The sequence below is a fragment of the Protopterus annectens genome, chromosome 6.part0 (assembly GCF_019279795.1).
Source record: "Protopterus annectens isolate FY-2018-M chromosome 6.part0, PAN1.0, whole genome shotgun sequence".
Lineage (NCBI taxonomy): Eukaryota > Metazoa > Chordata > Ceratodontiformes > Protopteridae > Protopterus > Protopterus annectens.
In genome coordinates, this window is record NC_056737.1 from 432295449 (window position 1) to 432322481 (window position 27033).

The window sequence follows — 27033 nt, forward strand, 5'->3', positions numbered from 1 at the left end:
AGATTGAAGCGTGACCATCCAGAACTTTTCCTTGGGTATGAACAGTTTCAGAGCGGAAAGGACTAAGATGGGTCTGAGTTCCCCGGTTTTCTTTGGCACCAAAAAGAACCTTGAGTAATAACCCAATCTGGACTGATCTGGGGGGACGGCTGGATGGCTCTTTTTTTAGCAGCTTCAAAATCTCTGAAGCCGCTGCCTCCCTCTGATCGGGTGGGACATCGGGGAGACATCTGGTTTTGGGGGGAAGATTTAGGAATGGAATGGAATAACCTCTGGATATGATATGGAGCACCCATTGATCCATTGTAAGGGACTCCCAGTTTGACAGGTGCTCTGTCAACCGCCCCCAACTGCCTCCAGAGAGGGACAGTCAGGCAAGCCCTCAGGGCTGTTGCGCGGGTCTGTCTGAGAAAGGTTCTCTAGACCCGAAATTACGCGGCCCCCCTCTGCCTCTGGGCCGGCATCCACCTTGTCCTCCTTTGCCTCTAGAGGATGAGTGGTCCGCAGCTGGATGGGATTGCTGATACTTGCAGAACCACAGCTTCTTTTGTCCCCTCTGATTCCTGGAGAAGGATCTTTGGGGACTAGAGAAGTGTCTCTAACGGCAGACAGTGTCTTCCCATCCTTTTTGCTTTGGACCAGCATATCACGAATAGTCTTGCCGAAAAGAGCAGAACCGTCAAAGGGGGCATTCACGAAGGACGCCTTGAAGGGATCCACGAACTCGCAAAGATGGAGCCAGGCGTGACATCATAAGACGACCCCTGCTCCACTGGCTCTAGCGGCTCCCTCCGTAGCATGGGAGAGAAGCCACATAGATGTATTAGAGATGGATTTCAGAGTGGCCATTCGCGTCGCAAACACATTCTTGTCTCCGACCGACATGGACTCCAGGGGGCTGCAGTGTATTCCTTGATCAAGTCTCGCTGTAGCCTGATGGTATGTGCCATATAGTTCAGCGCCCTTATGGAAAAGGTCGCTGAAGCAAACATCCACTTCCCAATCCGGTCCAATGCTCGAGATTTTTTATCTGGCGGGTGGACCAAAGAACTCTCCTGAGCAAGTTCTTTCTTGGTGGCCGCCACCACCAACATGGCATCAACAGGGGTTCCTTTGGCCCATGACTGTCTATCTGTGGGGGGACTTAGGACTTTATTGGGACGCCTAGGGATTGGCTCCACGGTGTCGGGCTCCTTCCACGCCCTTGTGGTAATTAAGTCCACCAGGGGGTCGGCCGGAGGGGACACCCAGGAGGTAGATGGGCCTGCCTCAAATGCCTCCAGGAACGCGGATTCATCAAGGGAAGGTTTTTGGGCAGACCGCCCCCCTCTAATACGCAACATTTCCATGATGTCTCCAAAGGAGACATCTTCAGGGGGTGACCTTGGGGAACCCTCCCTATCATCTAAGTCCGTGTCGGTGGTAACGGACTCGGGGGGAGTCCAGGTGCCTCCTTTTACACCGACGTTTCCAAGGAACCTCCTCGGTGGGGCTATCCGAAGAGGGCTCATCCACGGGTTGCTGTTCCTGCACGGGAACTAGCTGGAGGGCTTGGGCAGGCTGTCCCGATGGTCGGATGATGACAGACCCTCATACAGTGGGGGTACGGGTGGATCTGAAGCCTGAACCAGGGACCTGGAGGATCTCGACAGTACCCTCCCCACTACCTCAAAAGCCAAAGTAGAATTGCCCTCGCCAGCCTCTGAGAGCAATCTCCTCGGCTCTGAGGAAGGGATCGGGGTCGGAGCCAATGCAGTCGGCACCAAGAGAGAGGTGCGCTCCGAAGCCAACAGCTCCAAAGACACAACAACTCCCTCGGAACCGACGCTCAGCCCTCGGCCCCAAGAGCTCGGATCCAACAAGCTCGAGGGCAAAGTCGGCGTCGAAGAGACCAGCGCTATCGGTGCTGACAAATCCCTGGGTCCGAAGGGGCCCAGATCTGATGACTCCGAGATCCGAAAACAAGTCGGAGAAGGAGTGATCGAGGCAAAGATGGGGGCCGCACTCCCCCCCAGAGGGGGGAGGCAAGAGCACCCCCATCTGCATTTGGGTCTGCAAGAACCGACGCGTCATCCGATCCATATCCACTTCGGAGATGCTTCTCGTTGACCTGGAAGAGGTAGTCGAGGTGGGCCGGGAGGGCCGCCTCGATGACCTCGAGGGAGACCGAGCCTCCTCCTCCAGCGAGAAACTAGGCGAACGGAGCCAAGAGGAGGAGGATCTGGAGACCCTCGAAGGAGACTTAGCTGCTTTAGCTGGTGGAGCCGAGGGTTGAGATTCAGCCCGCCTTTTATGGGATCTATGTCCCGCCTTATCCTTGTGCCTCTTCTCTCTGGCAGAAGAGGCACTAGTTTCCTCAGAGCTCAAACCTGAAGAGGGAGGTTGAGTCCCGGGTTGAGCTAAGGGAACAGAAGGCGCCGGGGCCGCTGAGGCAGCCGGAGCCCAAACGGGAGAGGAAGAAGAAGCTGACTCCTGGGGGAGCTTTCCCGCCAGGATCAGCTTGTTCTTCCTATCCCAAAGTGCCCGGGGGTTAAAGGCTGCACAGATCTGGCATGCCTCTGATAGATGGGCTGCCCCCAGACACAAAACGCACTGAGTGTGGCCATCAGCTGGGGAAAGCTTGTGGCCAAACTCAGTACATTTAGAAAAAATGGCCTTAGGCCCTTCCGACATCCTAGCACTCACACACACACACACCCAAACGCTAAGGGGGGAGGGGGAGTGACTAAAGAAAACCTAATTAACTGCACCAAAAGAATTAAACTAGCACAAAAGGGAATCGAAAAAGGGGCTAATACCACACACACAAGATTATAAATTCTAGAAAAAAGGTTATAAATCACCAACGATCTCACCCAGCCAGGAGCTCTTCAAAAGGAAAGTTTCTTCAGCCACGGCAAAAAATGATCTGAGGTAATATGGTTGGTAGCAGGGGGTTATGGGTAGGGGGAGGAGCTGGGAGCTCAGATCTTGGAGCTTGGAAAGCTGCCGGCTTGGATCCGAGGTTGGATCCGATACCCACAGGTTGCAGAGCAAATGAAGTAACTACTTCAGATCAAAGTTTTCCAAGAGAGGTACTTTAAATCACATGAAGACGCAGGTTCAAAGGGGGGAGCTGTTAGGGTTTGTAGAACCAAGGCCAAATCCCAAGGTTGCACTGGTTCTCTAAAGGGAGGTTTTAGGTGAAAAACACCCTTCAGGAAAGTCTTACAGTGTCTATGTGACATGAGTGAAGAATCCTGAAAGCCAATGTGGAAATTAGAAATGGCAGCTAAATGAACACGAACAGTAGAGGGTGACACCCCAGACTGAAAAAGATGTGATAAGCAATCTAAAACCACCAAAACTGAGGCTAACAAGGGGTCCAATTGTTTATTCACTGCCAATAAGGAAAACCTTTTCCATTTGCTGAGATAGATTAGCCTGGTGGAAGATTTATGAGATGCAATAAAAATATTGTGCACTGGGGAAGAGAGGTTATCTTGCCTGGCAATCATAGGAAGTGGAGAAACCAAGCTGGCAGCTTCAGGCTTGTTAGATTGGGGTGAGTCAGACCCTGCAGATGGGAGATCAACGTTGGGGATGGATTGAGGATCCATGGTCGATCTAGCAGGTGAGGCCAGAGGAAGGGGAACCAAACTTGTCGAGGCCAATATGGAGCAATGAGGATCACTTTGCTCTTCAACTGCTGTGCTTTCTTCAGAAACTGAGAGATGAGGGGAAGAGGAGGATAAGCATAAAGCAGACCTGAGGGCCAAGCGTGGACTAGAGTGTCTCTCAGTAACTGTCCCTGAGGGGGATCAGGGCAAAGAAGTTGCTGTACTTGTAGTTGGTTGGTGAGGCGAATAGATTGCAGCAAGGCTGGCCCCAGTGGTTGAAAATTCTTGCCGCTATCACAGGGTTGAGGGACCACTCATGAGGTTGTAGAATGCACCTGCTCAATTTGTCCGCAATCACATTGGAGCTCCCAGGAATGTGCATTGCAATTAGAAAGCAGTTGGAAGCTAGCGCCCATTATTCTCAAGGCCTCTCGACATAATGGATAAGATCTGGTGCTCCCTTGCTTGTTGATGTACCAGACCACTGACATGTTGTCTGATTGGATTGCAGTAGTCCCTGATGGAAGGATGGAGTGGAATGCTTGCAATGCTAATAGCACTGCCCTCAGTTCTAGGAAAATGATATGCAAATGGGCCTCTGTCTCCAACCAGGTGCCTTGGACCAAGTTTCCCTGACATAGCCCCTCCCCCACCCACCCCATCAGGGAGGCATCAGTGATCACCGTGGCTTTTGGCTGATGGGGGCTGAAAGGGCGAGACCATTGTTGGGGATTTTGAGACGGCCACCTGAGTAAATCTTGCTTATATCTCTGAGTTACACTTATCTGAAAGGACAAAAGATGTTGTAGAGGGTACCACTGAGTGAGAAGTAACCACTGGAGAAGTCTCATGTGGAATCTGGCCAGAGGAACAATGTTGATTAAGGCTGCCATTGACCCCAAGAGATGGAGTATGGACCAAGCAGATGATTTGTGGTGAACCTGTTGTCTTATTCTTTGAAGTCTGTGATCCAGAAGAGATGCTGTGCAATTCCTTGTGTTCAACAAAACCTCGATGAATTCTAAAGATTGTGTTGGGGTCGTGTTGGACTTCTCTCAGTTTATAGGGATCCCCAGGATTTGTGCTGTGAGAAGAGTGTAGTCTAGGGCTTCTTCCAGTAGGCGCTTGTGGGGGTGGTGAGGAGCCAGTCATCTAGATATGGAAATGCCTGGAATCCTTGAAGTCGCAGGTGAGCAATGACCACTGCCATGCATTTGGTGAACACTCTGGGGGCTGTAGAGAGACCAAAGAGCAGTGCTTAAAATTGGTAGTGACTAGCTCTTATGCAGAAGCAGAGGTATCTTCTTGAGTGCTTGTCCATTTTTATATGGTAATACACATCCTGAAGATCTACAGAGCACATCCAATCATCTTCTTCCAGAAGAGGAAGGATAGACTGAACTGTGACTATCCTGAATTTCTCTGTTTTTACAAATTTGTTCAGTGTGCTGAGATCCACAATTGGTCTCCAGTCCCCTGTCTTTTTTGGCACTAAAAAGAACCTTGAGTAAAAAACAGATCCTATCTGGTCTGGGGGGACTGTTTGGATGACTCTTTTTTTGTAGCAGCTTTCGGATTTCATGTGCTGCTGCTTCCCTTTGACTGAGTGGGACATCGGGTAAGTCTTTGGATGAGGTGGGACAGAGAAGGAAAGGGATGTGATAGCCTCTGGATATTATCCGTTGTACTCAAGAATCAGTATTTATGTTTCACCAGGCAGTGGGGTACAAGGAAAAATTACCCCCAACCGCTTCCAGAGGTGAGCAATTGGGCAACGCTTCAGGAGCGCTGGTAGGATTGTCCAGAGAAAGAATCTCTGGAACCCCAGTTTCATGGACCTCCCCTGCCCCAAAAGGGGCATCTTCTATTGGAGTTTCCCTCTCTGCCTCTACGGGAGAACTCAGCACGTGCATCATGGAAAGAGCCCTGTGATTATTTTGTGCTACATCTTCCCACTCCACGGATTTCTGGAGTAGAATAGTTGAGGAATGAAGTGTTGGACACCAACGACAGATAGGGTCTTGCCATTTTGTTTGCACCTTGCTAGCATATCTTTAATCTTAGGGCCAAACAATGAAGTGGCCTCAATGGGGGTGTTCATAAAGGAAGCCTTAAAGGAGTCCACAAAGTCGCAAAGGTGTATCCAGGCATGTTGTCTCGTGACTATACCTGCGCCTGCCACTCTAGCCACTCCTTCCATTGTGTGTGAAATAAGGCACATGGAAGAATTGGATATGGATTCTAGGGTCACTATCTGAGAAGCTACATTGTCACAGACCTCATCAGAAACAGCTCCTGCCAAGGTTTCAGAGAGTTGGTTGATAAGGTCCCTCTAGAGCCTTGTAAAGTGTGCCAAGTAGTTCAAGGACCTTACAGCAAAGGTCGATGAAGTAAACACATGCTTCCCAAGTCTGCCTATCACCTGGGACTCCTTGTTGGGTGGATGGACAGTCTGGCTGTCTTCTTCCAAGTCTTTTTTGGTTGCAGCTGCCACTACCATGGCATATACTTTAAGACCTTTTGAACAATGGGGATGCTCAGCTGGGGGAGATAAAATCTTGTCAGGCCTCTATGGTATAGCTTCCAGGGTATCAGGAGCCTTCCATGCATGCTGGAGGATGAGTTGGACAAGCTCATCAGCCGGCAGGGTAACCCAGGAGGTAGGGCACCAGGCATGAAAGGTCTGCAGGAATACGGATTCCTCTGAGGAAGGATTGGAGGACTTCCAGTCACCCCTCTGTCTTAGGATCTCGAGGATGTCACCAAAGGACACCTCATCAGAGGGTGACCGTGGGGACCCTTCCCATCATCAGGTGACAGTGGGGACCCTTTCCCATCATCAAAGTCCATATCTTCAGTCAAAGTCTCCTCTGTGGAATCCATGTGCTTCCAATTGCACAAAACCTTGCAAGGGACTTCCTCCGTGGGGAGCTCTGGGAAAGATTGCAAAGAGGGGGTTTCCTGAGGGGGAGAAAGCTGATGTCCTTGTGCCCAGTGTCCGGTGGTTGTGGCTTGTGACAGTTGTGGCACAGAGGGGGTAGGACTCCGACATGGAAGGTTTGCCAGCAGAGAAAAGCGCCCTCTCCATGGCCTGGAAGGCCAGACCACCCGAAGAGGGATGGTAGCCCGCAACCAAGCACTACAACCTTAGAACTGGGGTCACACCCTGCTCCGACAAGCTGACCCCCAGACCAGGAGCCTCAAGAGGGCTGTGGAGCATGAGAGAAGGAAGATTCCTGGAGGGTGCCATAGAATAAATTGGCTTGGAACCAAGAATGCCCTCCCCCTATGGCACAGCCACTAGACTGAGAAAAGCCCGATGCCCAGTGCACCGAAGGCCACAAGGATGACTCCGGCTTCAAAGTGAGGTCCACCATTGGGGTCGGAGAAAAGGAAGCTGCTGTCAGAGGAAGAGGCTTTGATGCTTCCATGGAAGTTGAAGGAGGAGTGTACATTGGAGTCTATGGAGAAATGCAGTCACCTGGAAGAGGAAACATAGCTTTAGATGGTTGAGGGAGACCCCTGGCCACAAGCAACTGATCGACAAGCCGCAACATATCTTGTTCTGAGAGGCTCCTAGTCGACCTCATAGAGAAACCTGAAGGCGATTCTGGCCTTTTTAGAAAAGGGCTATATTGGTTTCCAACAAATGGATCCAAGGAAGGAGAATACTTAGTCCTTGCAGAGCCCGGAACTGAGGGTGTCTGCACCAAGGAGAATGGTGTCAAGGTTATCTGTGCCGACAAAGGCAGCACCATAGACGTCAAAGGTGTCTGCACAGTAAAGGCCGGTGTGGCAAATGTCTGCAAGGATGAGTTGCAAAGTTCTGTTGGACTAATCATTATACCCTGATCTTGACATTTAGGACAATATTCATAAAATACTTAGAACACATAATTGATGCCACAGGGCTTTGTGCATCAGAGAACGGCATACAAAAGTCCTGTCTGGTTCATAAACCCTCTAATACAATGGAATCAGAATGGACAATATTTCCTTCCTGGTCCTGCTCCTGTAACCAGCAACCTATCCCTTATACTAATGAGCCTATTCCTCAGCTGTAGAACATTCATCAAAGCCCCAAATCATCAAAGGGGGTATTGGTGAAGGAAGACTGGTAGGGTTCAGCAAAGTTGCAAAGATGCATCCAGGAATATCTCCTTAGGGAAATTCCTGTCACTGCTGCCCTGCTCACTCCATCAGCTGTATATGAAATCAGTCTCATGGATGAGTTGACAACTGAGTTGAGGGTGGAGAGCTGTGAGGAAATGTTGTCCGCGGTCCCCGGAGCTACAGTACCCTGAAGAGTATCTCCTAGCTCTTTAAGGAGATCTCTTTGAAGCCTCAGGAAATTCAGTGATCGTAGGGTAAAGATGCTGAAGAAAAAGCACATTTTCCATATCTGTCCATAGTCCATGCATCTTTATTGGGAGGGTGAACAGATAAGGAGGTTTCCGATAACTCCTTCTTAGTGGCCGATGCCACCACCACCGCATCTACAGGGATGCCCTTGGTTATGAACTCTTTCTCAGTAGGGGCAGTGATAAATTTATTGGGCCTCCACAGAACAAGGTCCACTGTATCAGGGGAAGTCCCGGCCTTACAAGATATAACATTAAGCAATTGGTCGTAAGGGGGAGTCACCCAAGAGGTGGAAAGGTGAAACCCAAAAGCTTCCAGGTATACCGATTCATCCTCTGAAGGGTTGGTGGGCTTCCAGCCACCTCTCTGTTTCAGGATCTCAAGGATGTCAGCAAATGAGACATCCTCAGAGGGGGACTGTGGGGACGCTTCTAAATCATCCAGATCTGTATCTGATGTGACAGACTCAGGGAAGTCTATGTGCTTCCTCCTGAACAGTCTCTTCTGAGGGACTTCCTCAGAAGGATACTCTGGTGAAGTTTCAGGGGAGATAATGCCACCCGCAGGGGCTTCCTGAGGTTCTGGGTCTCTATGCTTGGGGGTAGGAGGTGACGATGAGACCAACACTGGCGCCTGGGAGGGAAGAGAAACTGGGCCCAAGAGTGGAGCTGTCTGGGGTGACAACACCCTCTCCATTAGTTCAAAAGCCCCCTCGCTCTGCCCTGAAGAGTTCCCCCACTCCAGAGAGGCAGAGGACCGGCTGCAAGGCAGAGCTGGTGGGTCCAAAGCCGATGTAGGAGCTGAGCTCAACTTTACCGAGACACCGAGGGGTAGAGTAGGATCGGACAACTGTCCTCGCCGACTCCCTCCCCAGACTCAATGGGTGAGCGTTGGCTACCAGACCCCTCGAAATCAGATGGACCCAAAGAGGTCTGAGCAGATGCCGGAACTGATGATCCTAAAGGAGGTCCCAGTTTTAATGGTTCCACTACTATCGGACCCACAATCCCTGGCTCTGACCAAACTGGGTTGGAGGAGGAATTGAAGATGGTGCTTTGGCCGGTACTGATTCCTTTGGGGTCGGTGACAATAAAATTTTTGCAGGTGCCGGTGTTCGAAGCAGTATCTTCACCACCCGCTCCACATAGTCATCAGATAAACTTCTGGAGGAATGGGAGGATAAAGAAGGAGATTTACCCCTCTCCAAAATGGGTGATCTCAAAGTTGGAGTGATCAGCTCCAAAATAGGAGACTGGGTTATAATCGAAAACTCTACCGACTCAGTGGACACAGATGGAGCTGAAGAGTTTGACTTTGACTTATCAGAACCATGAGTCCTCAGTTCCAATGTGGTAATTTTTTTAGGTGGCTGTGAAGCTGGAGTCTCAATGGCAGGTCTTTTGGATCCTTTTGAATGGGAAGTAGAGGGAGAAGTAGGCTTGGAGCTCTGAGAACCCTCTAATGACTCCTGGAAAGGACCTTTTAACAAACCTCTCACTATTAATTTATTTCTTATGTCTTGAAGAACCCTGTTACTGAAACCTTGGCAAATTGTACAAGGGCCTTGCAAATGGATGGCACCAAGACAATACACACAGTCCATCTGTCCATCCGTAAGAGACATTTTTTTGTGTACACTTATTACATTTCTTAAACCCTGATTGCCTCAGTTCTTTTGGGTCCTTGTCTTTTTCTTTTGACATAGTTAACCAGGAAAAGGATAGCAATAAACTTAACTAAGCTAACAACACTTCTAAACTTGTAAATATAATAGAAAAAAATTTAAAAAATGGCTCTGACACACAATGGAGTCTACTAACTACAGTCACACTAAGCAAGAACAAATGACCAACACACTGCAATGGTTTTAAGGGAAAGGTTGCAAAACCACCAAAGGACTGAATTAACTATTTCAAACACACTATCTAAAAGAAACACTATAGCTATTCAGCTAATATAACTACACTTCTAGACTTATGCATTAACAATTCTCTGAAAAACTGAGATAAGTATCCAGAAAGGAATCCTCCAACTTAAATGGATTCTCCAGATAAGAAAACAAAAACTAATAACATGGGGAGGGGGAGCAGCCCTCTAAGTTAAACAGGCCACCAAGAGCTGTCTAACTTAAATGGGTCTCACACAAGAACAAGAGGGTAAAACACACACTAAAGATTACAAATGGGGTTATCTAACTCTATCGCACACTAAAGAAAAAGGTTTTATCCGAAAACTGTTGAAAAAAGTATATTAAATATTACTTAGCCAATGAGCCAGTCAGAAGATATCCCGGTCGCTTGAGCAGCAAACAAGATCTGGGTAACTTACCCGGTGCATCATGGGATAGGGGTTAGCCTCGAGCCAGTGGAAGCTCTCGAGCTTTTGTATTAGGCCAAGTTCCGAACCCAACAAGCAAGAATTAAGGCATGACTGGACAACATAACATCTTCAGTTTAACAAACTAGGTCATTGCTGAAACTTTTCCCATGGTAAGTAACAAGATGGCCACTGGAGTTGGTATATTTAGTTAGGGGGGTATAGCCCTCTACCTGGATGGGTTGGAGAAAGTGCAGTGTATTTTTCGTCATATGAAAATGGACAACACATATGGAAAGTTATGGTGAGTGCATAGCTTCTTTATCTGATGTCAGTTTTCATTCATTCCTGAATAATTGGGACAGAGTCCCCAGCTACCTAATTTCTCAGATGGACTCTAAGGAAGTATGTTCCTGAGCACAGTTGAGCCAAAAGCTGCTCTTCCCCTAGAGACCAGATCAAATTTGTAATGAGTGATAAAGGTGTGAGGATTTGTCCAGGTTGCAGCTGCACATATATCATCCATGTAAGATTTAAAAAGAAATACCGTGGAAGTTGCTACAGATCTTGTAAAATGTGCTCTTATAGGTTTTGATAAGCTTATGGCCAGGTTGTTGTAAATAAACATTATACAATACATCAACCATTTGGCTAAAGTGACCTTTGCAACTGGTTTGCCTAATTTTGAATCTGCAAAGGATACAATCTGTCTGTTTTTCTGATTTATTTCATTCTATGTAAATAAAAAATGTAATTGTCTTTGAACATCCAGTAAACATAACCTATATTCACCTTTGTTTGAACATTTTGGAAAGAGAAGTGGTAAATGAATTGACTGATTGATATTGGATTCTGACAGCACTTTAGGAAGGAAAGAAGCATTAGTATGTAATGTCAGTCTGTCCTAACGAAAAATCAAGTAAGGAGGTTTAGATGATAAAGCCTGAAGCTCTGAGATTTTTCTAGCAGAAGTAATGGCCACTAGAAAAACAGTTTTCCAGGTCAAGAATAGTAGGATCTTTGTAAGGTGGTCTCAGCAAGATGACACCCCTTAAAAAGGCTTTACAAAGTTTAGATGAAGCTAAGGAAGAATTGTCAAATCCAGTGTGAAAATTAGAAATTGCTGCTAACTGGACTTTAATTGTTGAGGAGCTATCTCCCTCATCAAAAATTGTTGACAAAAGTTCTAAGACACTTTGTATTGGAGCTGAAAAAGGGTCAGTGTGTTTTTGCTGTGACCAAAAGGTAAGCCCTTTCCATTTGCTCCTGTAAAGATTTCTTGTGGAAGCCTTAGCTGAAGCTAAAAGCATGTGATGAACAGGGGAAGAGAGCATCAGTTGTCTGGCTATCAAGGGAATTGGAGAAACCATGAAAGGGGAACCAAATCTGTTGAGGCCGGAAAGGTGCAATGAAGACAACCGTGCTCTTCAACTGGGCAGCTTTCTGTAGAAATTTGGGAATTAGGGGAATCAGAGGATACTCATAGAGAAGACCATGGGGCCAGTCATGGAGAAGAGCATCTCTCAGTGATTCCCCCTGTGGGGGGATTAGAGTGAAGAAGTTGCTGCACTTGTTTAGAGGAGATGCAAAAAACTGCAACAAGGCTGGCCCCATTGACTGAAAATTATATCTGTCACTTTGTTGTTGAGAGACCATTTGTGAGGTAGTAAAATGGACCTGCTCAGTTTATCTGCTATTACATTAGACTTCCCCAGAATGTGCATTGCTATTAGAAAGTGGATGGATGAGATCACCAATTGCCAAACCCTGGTGGCTTCTCAACACAAGGGATAAGACCTGGTTTCCCCCTTGTTTGTTGATGTACCAAACTACTGACATGTTGCTGTTTGAATCGCAATTGTCCCAAAAGAGAGAGAGTATTGAAATGCCTGCAATGCTAACAGCACTGCTCTCATTTTCAGAACATTGATATGTGTTTTGGCCTCTTGGGGGGACCAAGTGCCTTGGACTGTCTTTCCCAGGATGTCCCCCCCTAATCTGGGATGCATCCATGGTCACTATAGCCTTGGGTTAAGGGAGAATGAAGGGTCAACCTTGTAAAAGTTGATCTGATTGAATCCACCACCAAACATATTTCATAACCATAGTCATATGTATTCTTGCATACATTGGCTAGTTATATCTGTGCCGACATGGGGTGATAAAGAACTGACCATTATGTTGACAGTATCCACTGAAGAATTCTCATATGAAATCTTGCAAGGGGAACTAGAATTTTAGCTGCTGACATTGATCCTAGGGCTTGTAGAATCAATCAAGCTGAAATTGTGGCACTGAAGATTATTTTCTTGACCTTTTATCTGATAGTTAGAACTTTGAGAGTGAAAGGGAAGCTGTCATTGATTCCATATTGAATGCTGCTCCTATAAACTCCAGAGTCTGAGATGGTTCCAAATGAGACTTGTTGTAGTTTATAGTTATCCCCAGGTTGGAGCACATCTAGAGCACCCGATCCCAAGCTTGTAGTACTAGATGCCTGGTTGGGGCAGTAATGAGCCAGTCGTCTAAATACTGAAACACCCAGAATCCCTGTAGTCTCAAGTGAGCTGCTTCCACTTCCATGCATTTGGTGAACAGCCTGGGGGTTGTGGTGAGGCCAAAGGGCAGTGCCCTAAACTGATAGTGAGTGGCTCCCAGTTGGAAGCGTAGATACCTTCTGGATTTTATGTTAATTTTTATATAATAGTACATAGCCTGAAGGTCTGTTGAGCACATCCAATCATCCTTGCTCAAAAAGGGCAGAATGTACTGAACCATAACCATCCAAAACTTTGTGTGTTGTACTGACTTGTTCAAGACACTGAGATCCAAAATTGGTGTCAAGTCCCCTGTTTTCTTTGGTACTAAAAAAATCTTGAGTAAGTTCCGGATTCTATTTGGTCTGGTGGGACTTCTTGGACGACTACTTTTTCTAGCAGCTTTTAGATTTCTATTGCTGCTTTCCTCTGACTAGGTGGTACATCATGAAGTTTGTATAGAGATGGAGGTGGAAGAAAAAAAGGGAATTATATAACCTCTGGATATAATCTTCTGAACCCAAGTATCTTTTGTGATTTCTAGCCAGGCTCTTTGGTGCAGAGATCAGTGACCCCTGACTGCCTCCAGAGTGGGACAATCAGGCCTCCTTTCAAGAGCACTAATAGGGTCTATCAGAAAAAGAATCTCTGGACCCCTGGTTCTGCAGGCTTCCTCTGCTGCGAAGGCAGCATTTCCCATTTGAGACCCCACCCTTCGCCTCTGGGGAACTCTCTTCACCTGGATCTTGGAAAGGACACTGGGACTTCCTGAACCACATCTTTTGACCACCTCACTCGTTCCTTGAGAAGGTCATTTGAGGAGTCAAAAAACATACACCCACTGCAGAAAGGGTCTTTCTATCCTTCTCGTACCTGAAGAGTGTGTCCTTCACCTTCGAGCCAAACAGAGAACTGTCGTCAAAAGAAGCATTGATGAACAAGGACTTGAAGGGCTCCAAAAAAATCAGACAAGTGCATCCAAGCATAAATATTATGGATATGCCTGAACCTGCTGCCCTTGAGGAACCTTCAGCTGCATGTGAGATAAGCCTCATGGATGAGTTAGAAATCGATAATAGGGTAGCCAACTGAGATGGCACAGAAGCCTGATCCTCAGCAGTGATAGTGGTTCCTGAAAGAGAATTTGATAGTCCTTTTATCAAATTCCCTTGAAGTCTTGTGAAATAAGTTGGGTAGTTCAGCAATCTGAGAGGAAATGTCACACTGAAGCATACACATACTTTCCAAATCTGTCTATTGCCCTAGACTCCCCGTTAGAGGGATGGACAGAGGCAGTCTGTTCTTCAAGTTCATTTTTAGTGGCTGCTGCCACAACCATGACATCTACTGGCACTCCCTTGCTCCAAAATTCCCTACCTACTGATGGTGCCATAATCTGATCTGGTCTCTTCAGGATTGGCTCAACTTTGGCCAGTTCCTTCCACACCCACCGAGAGACCAAATCAATGAGCTTGCCAGTGGGTGGAATCACCCAGTTGGTAGATAGGCTAGACCTAAAAGCCTCCTAGAACACTGTCTCCTCCAAGGAAGGGTTTTGGACTGACCAACCACCTCTTTGCTTTAGGATTTCAAGAATGCTTCCAAAGGAGATGTCTTCAGGTGGTGATCTGGGGGACCCTTCCCCTTCATCAAAATTAGTGCCTTCAGTGATAGATTCCTGAAGGGAATCCAAGTGCCTCCTCTTGCACTTCCTCATCCTAGGGACCTATTTGGTGGGATGTTCCAGAGAGGTATTGGAAGAAATGGTAATACCCTGCTGGGAATCCTACAGACTTTAGGTAGGCTGTCCCTGTGAACCAGGATAATGAGGCTTAGCACACAAACACATGTGGAATCCAGATGGATGATCCAAGGGGGGAAGAACAATATGTCCTGCAGGAGCAGAAAACACCCTCACCACTAGCTCAAAGGCAGACAGCTCCAGGGAGAAGGAAGCTGATGGAGCTGAGAAGCCAAGCTTCTGACCCCTCGGCTCCCCCTGCCCCGAAGGCAACCTACCCGAGGCAGAGATTGCAACCAGGCTATCCAGTGCTGAAGCTCCAAGGGGCAGACACAGCTCCGAAAACTTTGGAGTTGACTAACACCTTGGACACGAGAGGGACACGCTGGCTCTGAGAGTCATCCAGATCCGAAACAGTAGGAGCTAGAGCTCTCAGAGTAAGCCTCAGATCCGGACAGACTAATATCTTTGGATCCAAAGTTGATAGTTCTGGAAGACTTTGAACTAAGGGCACCAAAATGACTGGTCAGATCAGTGAAGGCTCCAAAAAGGGAGGTGTAGTGCTTATAAGGGCTTCCTGACCCAATAGGGTAGGAGCTGGAATAACTCCCATCTGTGTATGTGTGGCGAGGAACTTCCTCATCATCCTGTCCACATCTGCCTTGGTGAGACTCCTGAAAGAATGAGAAGATGCCAGTGAAGGAGATTTTGAGCATTGACATATATCCAGGAAGTGAGAAGGTACACATGCTGGCAATGGATTCAGAGAGGGGGAGCATGTTGTCCTTGGTAACAGCTATGGATCCGAGAAGGTTGGATCTGATGAAGCTGACTTACTGTCTGATGCCGAAGCAAGAGTAGCTTTTGGATCTGGCCTTTTTCCTTGATGGTTCAGTGGTAGGATCTGAGGATTGTGTAGGGGATCCAGAAGGCTTGGAAGACTCTTTTGCCTTATGTTTAGCTGGAGGTTGAACCCCAGATAAAGCTTCAGAAAAAGAAGGAAGAAGTCATTTTAATATTAATTTATTCTTCCAATCAGCCAAGCCCTAGGATTAAATGCCTGACAAATTTTGCATTCAACATTGCAGTGCTGAGGGCATAAACAATACATGTATAATGCGTGAGAATCAGAACATGGAATTTTATGTCCATATTCTGAACAATTTTTAAAATGCAAAGGGGCTTTCTCAGACATTATTCCTATGCTAATAAAAGAAGAAAGGTAAGAAAGGTTTTTTTTTAAGACAGAAAATACCAACAATGGTAGAAAGATTACCCTAAAAAAGGGTATAAAAAATTGAAATACCAGCAACAGGTACACTCAAAAGTATAGAAAGGGAGGTACAAAAAATAAAGAAAATAATACCAATAGTTATAGAAGGAAAATTCACTTATCTGAATTCAAAAAGCAGCAAACAAGATCTGAGGAATGTTAGGGTTGGTGCATTATGGAAAATGGAGGCGCTTGAGAGTTTCTGGGGTTCATGAGCTTTAGTAACAGCAGAAGGAGATCCGAGGATCAGATCTGAACCTAATTGTTGAGGAATTAATGAAAATTGACATCAGAGCACTGTCTTTAGTGCAATGACAACAAAATTCAACCTATGCCACAAAATTGCATAGTCTGAGAGAATTTTGAATAAAAGTCTACAAAAAGGAGAAAAAGTGAATCCATGCAAGGCAATAAGTCATCTTCCACATTCAGCTAAGGTTAAGAGGGAGCGTTCTCATGTATCATCTACTGTTTCTGATTTTGATTTCTATATATGCAACATACTTCACCATTTTATACTATTTGCTCTATATTTTCATGCATCGAGACCAAATACATAACATCACAAGGATGACAGTAAGCCTAGTCAAAAGCACACAGCACAAATCATCTTGCACCCATAAGCTAATGTGGACCACAGTGTATTGATTTATAGTTATCCAGATTCCTTAAAAGGCAACATAGCACTACCCAGAAAATTTGTATGGCTATGAATCTTTCTACTCGGCAGTTGGAACAACTAAATAGCACAGCACCTACCAGTTGTACTGTAGCACAGGTGCCAAGAGGGAGACACATGGGCATTGACACCCACCCTAGTACAAAGACACACAGACACACACACTCACAGTAGCCACCCATAGACAGACACTGACAGACATACTTGCCAGAGCTCTCAATCTTCTATCTCCAGAATGTGGAGCATTACTTCTCATAATGTGAAACAAATGGGCAAAATATGGAACACTTACTAACTGCTCAGTAACAAATTTAACTAGGAAGCTCACAAGATGGTTAAAATGTGTTAATTTATACTTATAAAAGGTTATTTTGATGAATTAATATGATTCAGTACTATTTATCATGGTTATCAGTTAAAAAATTCTTAACACTAAATGTGTGTCAGACCCTTTCAGTATGGCAGTTTAAAACTAAAAATGAGGAATGTTCGTCATTATGAGGTACACTTGAGAGGTATGATGCTTGCATATTGACCCAGGGTTTGTGAACACACAAGCACACGCACACACACTGACACACACACACACACGCACGCACACACACACACACGCACACACACACACACACACACACACACACACACACACACACACACACACACACACACACACACACACACACACACACACACAACTTGCACATCAACATACCAATGTATACACTATTTTTCATGCACAACACAGCTTACCTGCATCAGCTATCTGTGCAAGTGAAATGGCTTCAATTCACCCTGCAAGATTCCCATCATTGAAAGGCATAGGTGTGCACCACAAGAATGTACGTTTGAAACCCTACTCTTCTGCATACTTGCATGGTTTGGGTGTTCAATAATCCCCTAACTATGTACATATTTTAATAGGCTAAAATGCCAAAAAGATCATTTGCTTAGCCCTCTCCCATGAAGTACCTCAGTTTTGTATCCCACTTTAAACCACACTATCCAGAGCATTTCTAAACTGCAAAGAGTCCATGAATCTGATTAGTCTTGCTAAATGAAGTATCCACCAAGCACAAATAAATCGATGCCCAAAGGAAAAAAAAAATTTAATAAGCACTAAAAAAAAAACACTCACAAAGAAAGGAGACGGGTCTAGAAATACAAAAGCAATAGCATCTATCACTGCTTTCGTTTTATCATGTTAACATCCATCTTTAAACATCTTAAAGTAAAAAATGCTTTTATATGTTTTTTAATCATAATTCATGGGTACTGAAAGCCAATCATGTTGGACCATTAATTTACTAAGTTCATTTGGTGGAACTGAATTGTTCTACACAATCTTCACAAGCCAAGGTTAAAAAATATAATCTAAAATAAAAATAAATCTTTACTTTAATTACAAAAAGTAAATTTAAACATAAAATAATGTTTAAAAAAAAGTTTTTTATCCAATGAGTTAAATAATTTATTGTTAAAATTTTTAAAACAACAATTATTCTTAATGTACTGAACCAATGTTTGGACAATTAAAAAGCAAACATGTTAACATTTTGATGTTTTCAGTACTAAGTGATTTAATTAAAAAAAAGATAAAAATGTTTTATGATGATGATGGTTTATAGTAACGGTTCTTTTGAATCGAGTGTTTTTTCTTGTGCTGTTCATGCTATTGCTTTTTGAGCATTTTTTATTTGTTTTTCTGGATACTTCATTTGTTTTTTCCTTTCACCTCACTATTTTTTATTAGTCTTGCTAAGTATAGTAAAACTGTTTGCGGTCATTTTGCATACTTTGCAAATGGGTATAAATATCAATCAAAGTTTTTACATCTGCTCATGTCAAAACATGACTCTTACTTTATTTAGCATACTTTCACAGAACTAAGAAGGAATGATAACTCTGTTGCACAAAAATAATAAGTCATGAATATCTGATTGCTCATCTCAATAGGGAAAGTAAAGTCTAATGACTAAATGTTGTACCTTTGCATTATTTGACCATCCTTGCAAGACCGTATCACACAACAAATGAATTTCAAAGTCATTTTTGCCATGTCTTTCACTTATGCAGCCTTTCAGCTATTACTTCTAAAATTTTCTCAAATAAATCTACCTTTTATTCCTTTTATTCATACATTGCGCTGTGCTCAGGATATCAGCTAGCCATTCTTATATGAACTTGAGGATCTACTTTTTGCAAAGATAGTAGTATTTTTTTAAGGTCTTACAAATGTGTTGTGCAAAAGCATTTTAATTATGTTGTGAGGTGGTTTATTGTCTGACTCCACAATAATTCTATTACCATATATTCACAGACGTTTGACTAAAACTATGGCTAGTATTGATTTGTCTGTTTGAGGATAGCATGCTTGAGCATCAGTTAAAGCACTGGATCCAATAGCTATTAGTCTACCCTCATGCAACAGTGCTGCACCAAGAATTTGCTGACTAACATCTACTGACAGAGTTGTGTTTTTGCAATTCAGAGAACTTAAGTGTAGGTGTCAAAGCTTTTCTTTCACTCTGTTGATCAATGCAATGAGAGTATTGTCATACCTGAGTAGCTGCAGATAATGTTGGAAAGATAATGTACCATACCTAAGAAATAAGAAATGATTTATCATGAGGTTTTCGCATATTTACAATTGCATTTACTTTGTCAGCAGTACACTCAAGCCCTTATAAAGAAAGAAGTCATACAAATTTATTTTATTTTGTTTGACTTTAAGTCTTTTAGTTTCGTACTCATGTTTTGTAGCATCCCAAATTAGAATATTAAGTATATTGATTTTTCTATCCAGTCTCTCAACTATACTTGCTACAGCTGTATGGAATACCTGTGGAAATAACAAAAAGACAAATAGTAACCAAAGAAATCTATATTTTCAAGAGATGTATTAAAGGTATTGAGTTGGAACAAGTTTCATCCAGCATAATTTGCCAGAACCCTTGGTTAGCATTATGTACAGAGAATAATGCAGCATTATAAATAATGAATATTACCTCTGCAAGTGTCTAATGTGGATAGTATCCATTTTGATGGACTTGTTTATGTCTCAGCTTAATTTGTCCTGCTTTCCAGTGTTCAGTTTGTTCATTTTGTTTAATCTGACTCCCATACACTTTATGCAATTTAATTCTTGTTCAGTTCTGGCTCTGAGTAAAACTTGAACTCTTCTCAGGGCTTGATCCACTTGTGTAGCCTTTCAGGGGGAAATTTCATGTGTTAATTAACTTATAGATAACCAGCCCTTCAAATAAATCAAAATATTTCAGCAAAATGTCATCAGTACTCTGCAAAACACACCTGTGTTTCTGAACTTGCAAAGAAGTACTAATACCAGAGCCTGTTTTGTTATAACCTATTTGATATATCTTCTTCTTCATTACAAATATAATGTATCTGTACTGTACTTACCATTCATTAATCAGAACATTTGATTCAATGGCTAACATCTGTTCTGCATTAACCCAATATTACTCAAGCATCCATACTGAATACCTCTGTGACTGCTTTTTATGATACATGTTCTCATCGTGTGCTTATTCAGCAGTGTCAGACTCTGTTGCAGTCTGTAGAAGCCAAGCCACTATATAACTATACAGTATGAATTCTTTCCATTGTGCCTTGTGCTTCATATATCAAAATGCAGATTTTTTTCATCATACCAAGTGCTTGATAAGTATTGCAAAAGAAAATATTTTGTTGCTTTATCTGAGTTTGCAGTGACACTACTTGGAACAACAGCCTTTGCTTTTTGCATTGGTACTCAGAATCTAGCCAGACTAGAGGCTTTAAATTATGATACGAATATGGCAACACTCTGTGCTCTGACTTGAACCTTTATTATTTAAAGTCAATACCTTAAAAGTAGATTAGAGCAATATACTGTACTCAGCTCTAGTATTTAATGTGAATCCAACTGACATGCTTTTAGTCAAGTATCTTTGCTGTCATCGATTCAGTGCCAACTTCACCCCCTCTCACCCCCTAAAGGGCCTATCTCAGTACCAAAAGATTGCCAAATTACAGTAAACAGCCACACAGGTAAAAACCGCACTCTTCAAAGCTAAGAATACAGCATCCATGGGACCAGGCAACATCCCGGGCTGTGTACTACATGAACTACAAAATGAACTGGCACCTCACCTAAGTGTCATGTTTAATCATAGCCTCACCTCAGGCTTCGTGCCCACTGAGTGGCGCACAGCTACAGTTATCCCACTCCACAAGGGGGGATCCACATTGGACCCAGGGAACTACCACCCCATCAGTCTGATGAACCTGATCTGCAAGCCCATGGAATGTATTACTATGGAACTTATAAACAAAGACATTGGCAACCTTCAAATACTGGTCCCCACCCAGTTTGGGTTTGTGAAGGGCCAATCTTGTCTCCTGAACCTGACTTTTTTGAATCACTCTCCAGAGCTGTGGATGAGGGTAAGGTGGTCCACACACCCTATCTGGACCTAGCCAAGGCCTTTGACACCATCCCCCACTGTGGAATCATAGATAAACTTACTAAGCTGGGCATTAATCCCTATGTCACTCGATGGGTTGCCAACTGGCTTACTGACAGAACCCACACTGTAAAAGTAGCCAACTCCAAATCCAGCTCCAGACAAGTGACAAGTGGAGTACCTCAGGGTTCAGTCCTGGGACAGCTCTTGTTTGGCATCTACTTCTCTGAAGTACAGGCCAACACTAAGGGACTCTGGCTAACAAAGCTCACAGATGACTGCAAACTGGGAGCCATTACTGAATCCCCAAATGATGTGGATATTCTACAAAAGGGCCTTACAGAAACAGATGCTTGGTCAATGCCAAGAAATGTATAGTTATCCCCTTTGGGAAAAAGATGCACCCATGAAATACCACATAGGTGGCAGTACACTAAACACTGAAAGTGTGATAAGAGACTTAGGGACACAGGTGGACAGTGGTCTCACCTTCAATAACCACATCGCCACAACAGTCAGGAAATCCTTCTATGTGGCACACCTCATCACTAAGGGCTTTTCATCCAGAAAAAATGAGGTCATTGTCCCACTGTACTCATCCCTCATTAGACCCATTATAGAATACAACAACTCATTTGGTATGTACCTCTCAAGATATCTGCAACAACTGGAAAGGCCACAGAAATACCTCACTAAAAGAATCACAAGCCTAAAGCAGATGCCCTATGCTAACCATCTAAAAATCTCCAGCTATGTTCTGTTGCATATCATCTACTCAGAGGCGATTTCTGCTTAATATACAAGGCCATGTCAAACCCAGAGCTGTTGGACATGCTACACTTAAAGAAATCCCAATCCCTCAGAGCCACATGCTCCAGGGATCTAAACCTTGTCATCACAATGAACAAAACATGCTGGAGGGATAGGTTCCTGACCCAGAGACTCCCCAGGCTCTGGAATAGACTGCCCATACATGTCAAGCGGAGCACCTTTTTGGCCGTCTTCAAAAGGAACCTTGATGATTGGATGGGAGATAGGAAATTCACCCTGGGGATCACATCAGTCACCCTGCTAGACAGGGGTTCAGGGAAGTAAATATTGTGAGAAGAAATAGCCAGGGAATTGTTATAGCTAGGCTTGTATAGGCCCTAGGGCCGATAGCCTAGCACCAACCTATGAACCTATAATCAGCAGCTTGACTGGAATGTATACAGTAGTTGTTGTTGGAGTAATTGGTTACTTTACCACTGCATGAAGCTTTTATTAAATTAATTGCATGCACTTCAATTGTGTCTAAAAACATTTTAGATTTACACTGCACTTTGCCTCTAAAATATATCTTCCTGCAACACTTTATTTCACATTTTATAGACTTTCATAAAATGGTAATGACACCACAGATATTGATTCTAACCACATTGCTTCTACTGAGTATAGTTTATGCCAGTTTATATCTACTAGTGTACCTGCATTTTCATTTATTATTATGCTTAATAGTCTGGGGCTTCATTCATATTGCTTTTTAACTAGCAGCTCTTATTTTGCAAACTTCCAACTCCTCAGTCATGGTTTTAAGATGAATATTTGAAAGTTCATTAACTCTACAAACATTATTCATATACCTCTCAACTGTCCAGAGTTTTACAGAATATCTACATTTTCCCCTCATATTTTTGGTATATTCTTAATAAAATTTGTGGTTTTCTGGAAAATCATTGAGGATTGAAGTCATTGAACAATACTAAATAATGGCAGACATTTGAGTTTCAGACTTAAGTTCCTCAGAAAATACATAATTCAAAAATCTGTTATTCTAGCAACTTTCTAGCTTTATAGGAGCAATAATTAAAATCTGTCCCTATTTTTGGGCCTTTGTCCATCCATTATTTCTGGCTTTGTCCAGATTTCTTGTACTGAGAGGCTGTGGGGTATGGTCATTCACTATGTCCAATGTCTGATCTACTTCTCATAATAATATTCCTTTAAACTGATCATTTCTTATTCCACAGGAATTCTATTATTGATGAATTACAGACTCACTCTCTATTTTAGTTTAATAACATAAGCATCTGTTGACTCCCAAATGTATACATTTCTAGTGAAAAATTAACACTTCATATATGATAAATTCTTCAGCTTGCAGGATGACTACAGCTTGTCTTTCACAATATAAATTGTGTGTGTGTGTGTGTGTGTGTGTGTGTGTGTGTGTGTGTGTGTGTGTGTGTGTGTGTGTGGGTGTGTTTCACTTTAGAGGTAAAATACTTTAATGTCTTCCTTACCTGCAACATAAAGGAACATTGTATAATGGCTTTTTAATTACGTCCATTTGCACTACAGTTTCCAGCAGTTTTGAGGAAAGTTTCCATGAAAATTCATAGATGTTGATAATGGAAATTTATTTTTTAGCAAAAAAAAAAAAAAAACAAAGAAAAGTGACTAAAAATATCAACATTTCAGTGGAACCAGAAAAATAAATACTTTTGAGTGAATATTCAATACCTTATTATGTGAGAAATGCATTTACATGTAAAAAAATATGAAAAAAAGTTAGACTTTTGGTAGATATTTGCATCATAAAATAAAATCTTTAGAGCTGGCATGCTATTACCCATAAATGTGATACAGTAGAAGTCCCACTGGAAAATCTGTCTCTCTGCAGGAACATCACCAACAGCAAAAATGCAGAGCACATCAATAGAGCAATTCTAGTATGGTAAATTTTAATTCTGGTAACGCCATATATCAACTAAGAATATATGTGGTCAAGATGAATAAGAGGCATTGGGGTTGAGATGCTTTAACAAAGCTGCTTTACTACAGACTGCCTGTGATAGCAGGATCACATAACTCACAATACCTAGTAGATTTATATTTCCTTAAAGACAACATTGAATATTTTCACATATTACTGTGCATATGTGAGTTAAAAAGTAGAATGAAATGTGAGATGGTGAGTAAATTATCCACTCTCTAAAATACTAGAGAGATGCATACACTCTCAGGTCTCAGACTACCTCCTTACTAACAACCTCCTTTCCAATACTCAGCATGGTTTCCGACCAAACCACAGCACCACCACTGCCTTACTCTCCTTTACTAACACTATCCTTCAGCATAAAAACAATGGCTATCTCTCCTCTGCTACTTTCCTAGATGGTCCCACACAAACAACTCATCTCTGTCCTCAGTAACTTATCCTTCTCTCAATCGGTCACCAACTGGTTTCAGAGTTACCTGTCTGACTGCCAACAATCTGTTGTATGGCAGAATGACATATCTCCCCAACTACCTGTCTCCATGGGGGTTCCCCAAGGATCCATCCTTGGACTCCTACTCTTCTCTGTTTTCACCAATAATCTAGCCTCTGCCACCAAACATGGCACACTCATACAATACGCAGATGACTCAACCATCATCTGCTCAGCCCAGTCCCTACCCAAACTGCAAAAAGTCACACAGGAACCCTTTTCTTCTGTTGAAACTTGGTTATCAGATGCCCAATTAATACTCAACCCAAACAAAACTAAACTACTCATCCTCCAACCCACCAAACATACTCAAAACAACTCTCACTTTAACATCACAGCAAAAGACAACACCACTATATACCCAACTGAACACACAAAATTGCTAGGAGTGGAAATAGACAATAAACTAAAATTTGACATTCACATATCCATGACCATTAAAAAAGTCCACAAAAAACTAGGAACGTTATACAGAAATAAGCAACATCTCACCAAAGCAGAAAAGATTTCAATAGCAAATTCCCACCTTATCTCCACCCTACTTTATGCCTCTCCAATACATACCAACCTAAGGCAATGCGATCTAAATAAGCTAGAGACCTGCTACAACAAAATCACCAAATTCACCACAGGGGCATCCTACCGTAGTCACCACTGTCTCTCACTTGCTGAACTGGGCTGGCTTGAACACCCTGACCTCCTTCAATGGTATCAACTCTCACTCGCCCACAAACCAGTAAACCATCCACTAAATGTCCCATCCCTCCAGGATCTACTCCAACCCTATCACACCACCAGACCACTAAGATCCAGCAACAAAAATCACTTGCAGATCACTAAAGCCAATAACTCTGCTGGTGAAGCACTATTCTCTTGTGCCATAGCCAAATTATGGAACTCCCTCCCACCCACAATTACCTCCATACCATCATGCACCCACTTCAAAACTTTACTAAAAGCACACCTAGAAACATGCTGGCTATGCCCTTGCAACTCCCACTCTAATATCACCCACCCCATCCAACCACTACCTTTCTTTCCACCCCACTAACTACCTTGATTATAGCAAGCTCAGATGCTCATAAGCCTAGTACTTATTATACAGCAGGAACTTCTTATTGTAACATTTGTTAATGTCTGTTATGTACTTCGCAGATAAAGATTCTAGTTGTCTACTGATGTACTATGTTCTTCATCTGTAAATATGTTTGTAATTAATTGCTATGTTAATCAAATTGTTAATTGCTATGTAATCTAATGTAACTACTGTCTGTTTATTTTAACTGTGGAGCTTTTCTCCCTGGGCCTCTGCTGAAAATGGACCTACGTCCAGTCGGACACTCCTGGTCAACAAATGTAAATAAATAAAAATAAATAAATAAATAAAAATTCTAGGTTAAATTTGGACAGCGGACTGAAGAAGTGGGAAAAACTGTAATACTAAATGCAGAAAATAATGCATCAGTCACATATAGAATGTAGTCCATATAGAATGTAAGTGAAAACTAATAAATGCAAAACGAGATATGTAATGTAACCAAGAAAATGCTTTGCATGTTGTGAGAAGGGACATTTTGACTTCTGCATACAAGGAATGCTGATGTAAGAGATATGGATATGCTGCAGAGAAATGTTATCTGGTATGTACTAATTGTAGCGTAGATAACCATTTTTGCCTGAGTGTGCCATGAATGGTAAGAGTATTAATGTGAGAAAAAAGGAGTTATGTACTTACCATAACTTGGAATCCATGCTATCTAGTGTCATTATTCATCACGGATGGGCCATTGATCTGACCTCAGATCCAAGCCAGCAACTGATGGACAGATCCAGAGTTCAAGCTCCTCCCCTTCTCTTAATCTCTTGCTGACCTGTAACCCTCAGATTGAGTTTGCTGGATAAAGAAAAAACAGCACCGCCTGCCCAGGAGACTAACTCTCCCCAAGAAGAAACATCCTTCCAGTTCTACCAGGTCCCTAGAAGGAAGCGAGATGGAGGGCAGGAATGTGATGAATAATGACACTGCATAGCACAGATTTCAAGTTATGGTAAGTACATAACTCTCTATCTGATGCTATCCATGTCATTATTCATCATGGATAGGTCACAGTTACCAGCTACTATGAACTCTGGGTGGCCTCAGGGAAGGATATGCCTGAGCACAGAGGAAGAAAAGGAAGCCCTGTTCCTAGACACTAAATCCAACTTATAGTGTGAAACAAAGGTGTGAGGATTAGACCAAGTAGCAGCAGCACAAATCTCATCCAAAGAAAGCTTAGCCAAGAAGGCCAAAGATGTAGCCACAGACCTAGTAGAGTGGGCTTTAACTGGTCTGGATAGCTCCATATGCCTGCTATCATAAATGTAGGAGATACAGCTAGCAATCCATCTGAAAATGGTTACCTTAGCAACTGCCAGATGTTTTCTAGCCTGAGAAAAGGCCATGAAAAGCTGGTTCAACTTCTGAAATTCCTCAGTTCTCTTAAGATAAAAATGTAACTGCCTTATGAATGTCTAAGCAATGTATTCCCCCTTATTAGAATAATTAGGGAAGAACACTGGTAGCTGGACAGATTGGTTGAGGTTAGCTTCCGAACTGAAACCACCTTTGGAATGAAAGCAGGATTTGTCCTAAGGGATACCCTGTCCTTGTGGAAGACTATAAAAGGGCACTTAATGCTGAGATCCTGCAACTCAGAAACTCTCTTGGCAGAAGTAACAGCCACCAAGAAAAATGTCTTCCAAGACAGAAACTTAATATCACAAGAATCAGCTGGTTCAAAGGGCTTTTATGTCAAAGACTGCAATA

At 43.2% G+C, this 27033-nt stretch overlaps 1 protein-coding gene across 1 annotated transcript in view; it reads left to right on the plus strand.

The window, feature by feature from the left end:
- The window catches only part of DISP2 (dispatched RND transporter family member 2), a 546463-nt gene that overhangs the window by 437112 nt on the left and 82318 nt on the right, over nucleotides 1-27033 (plus strand). The gene's annotated exons all lie outside the window — the stretch shown is intronic.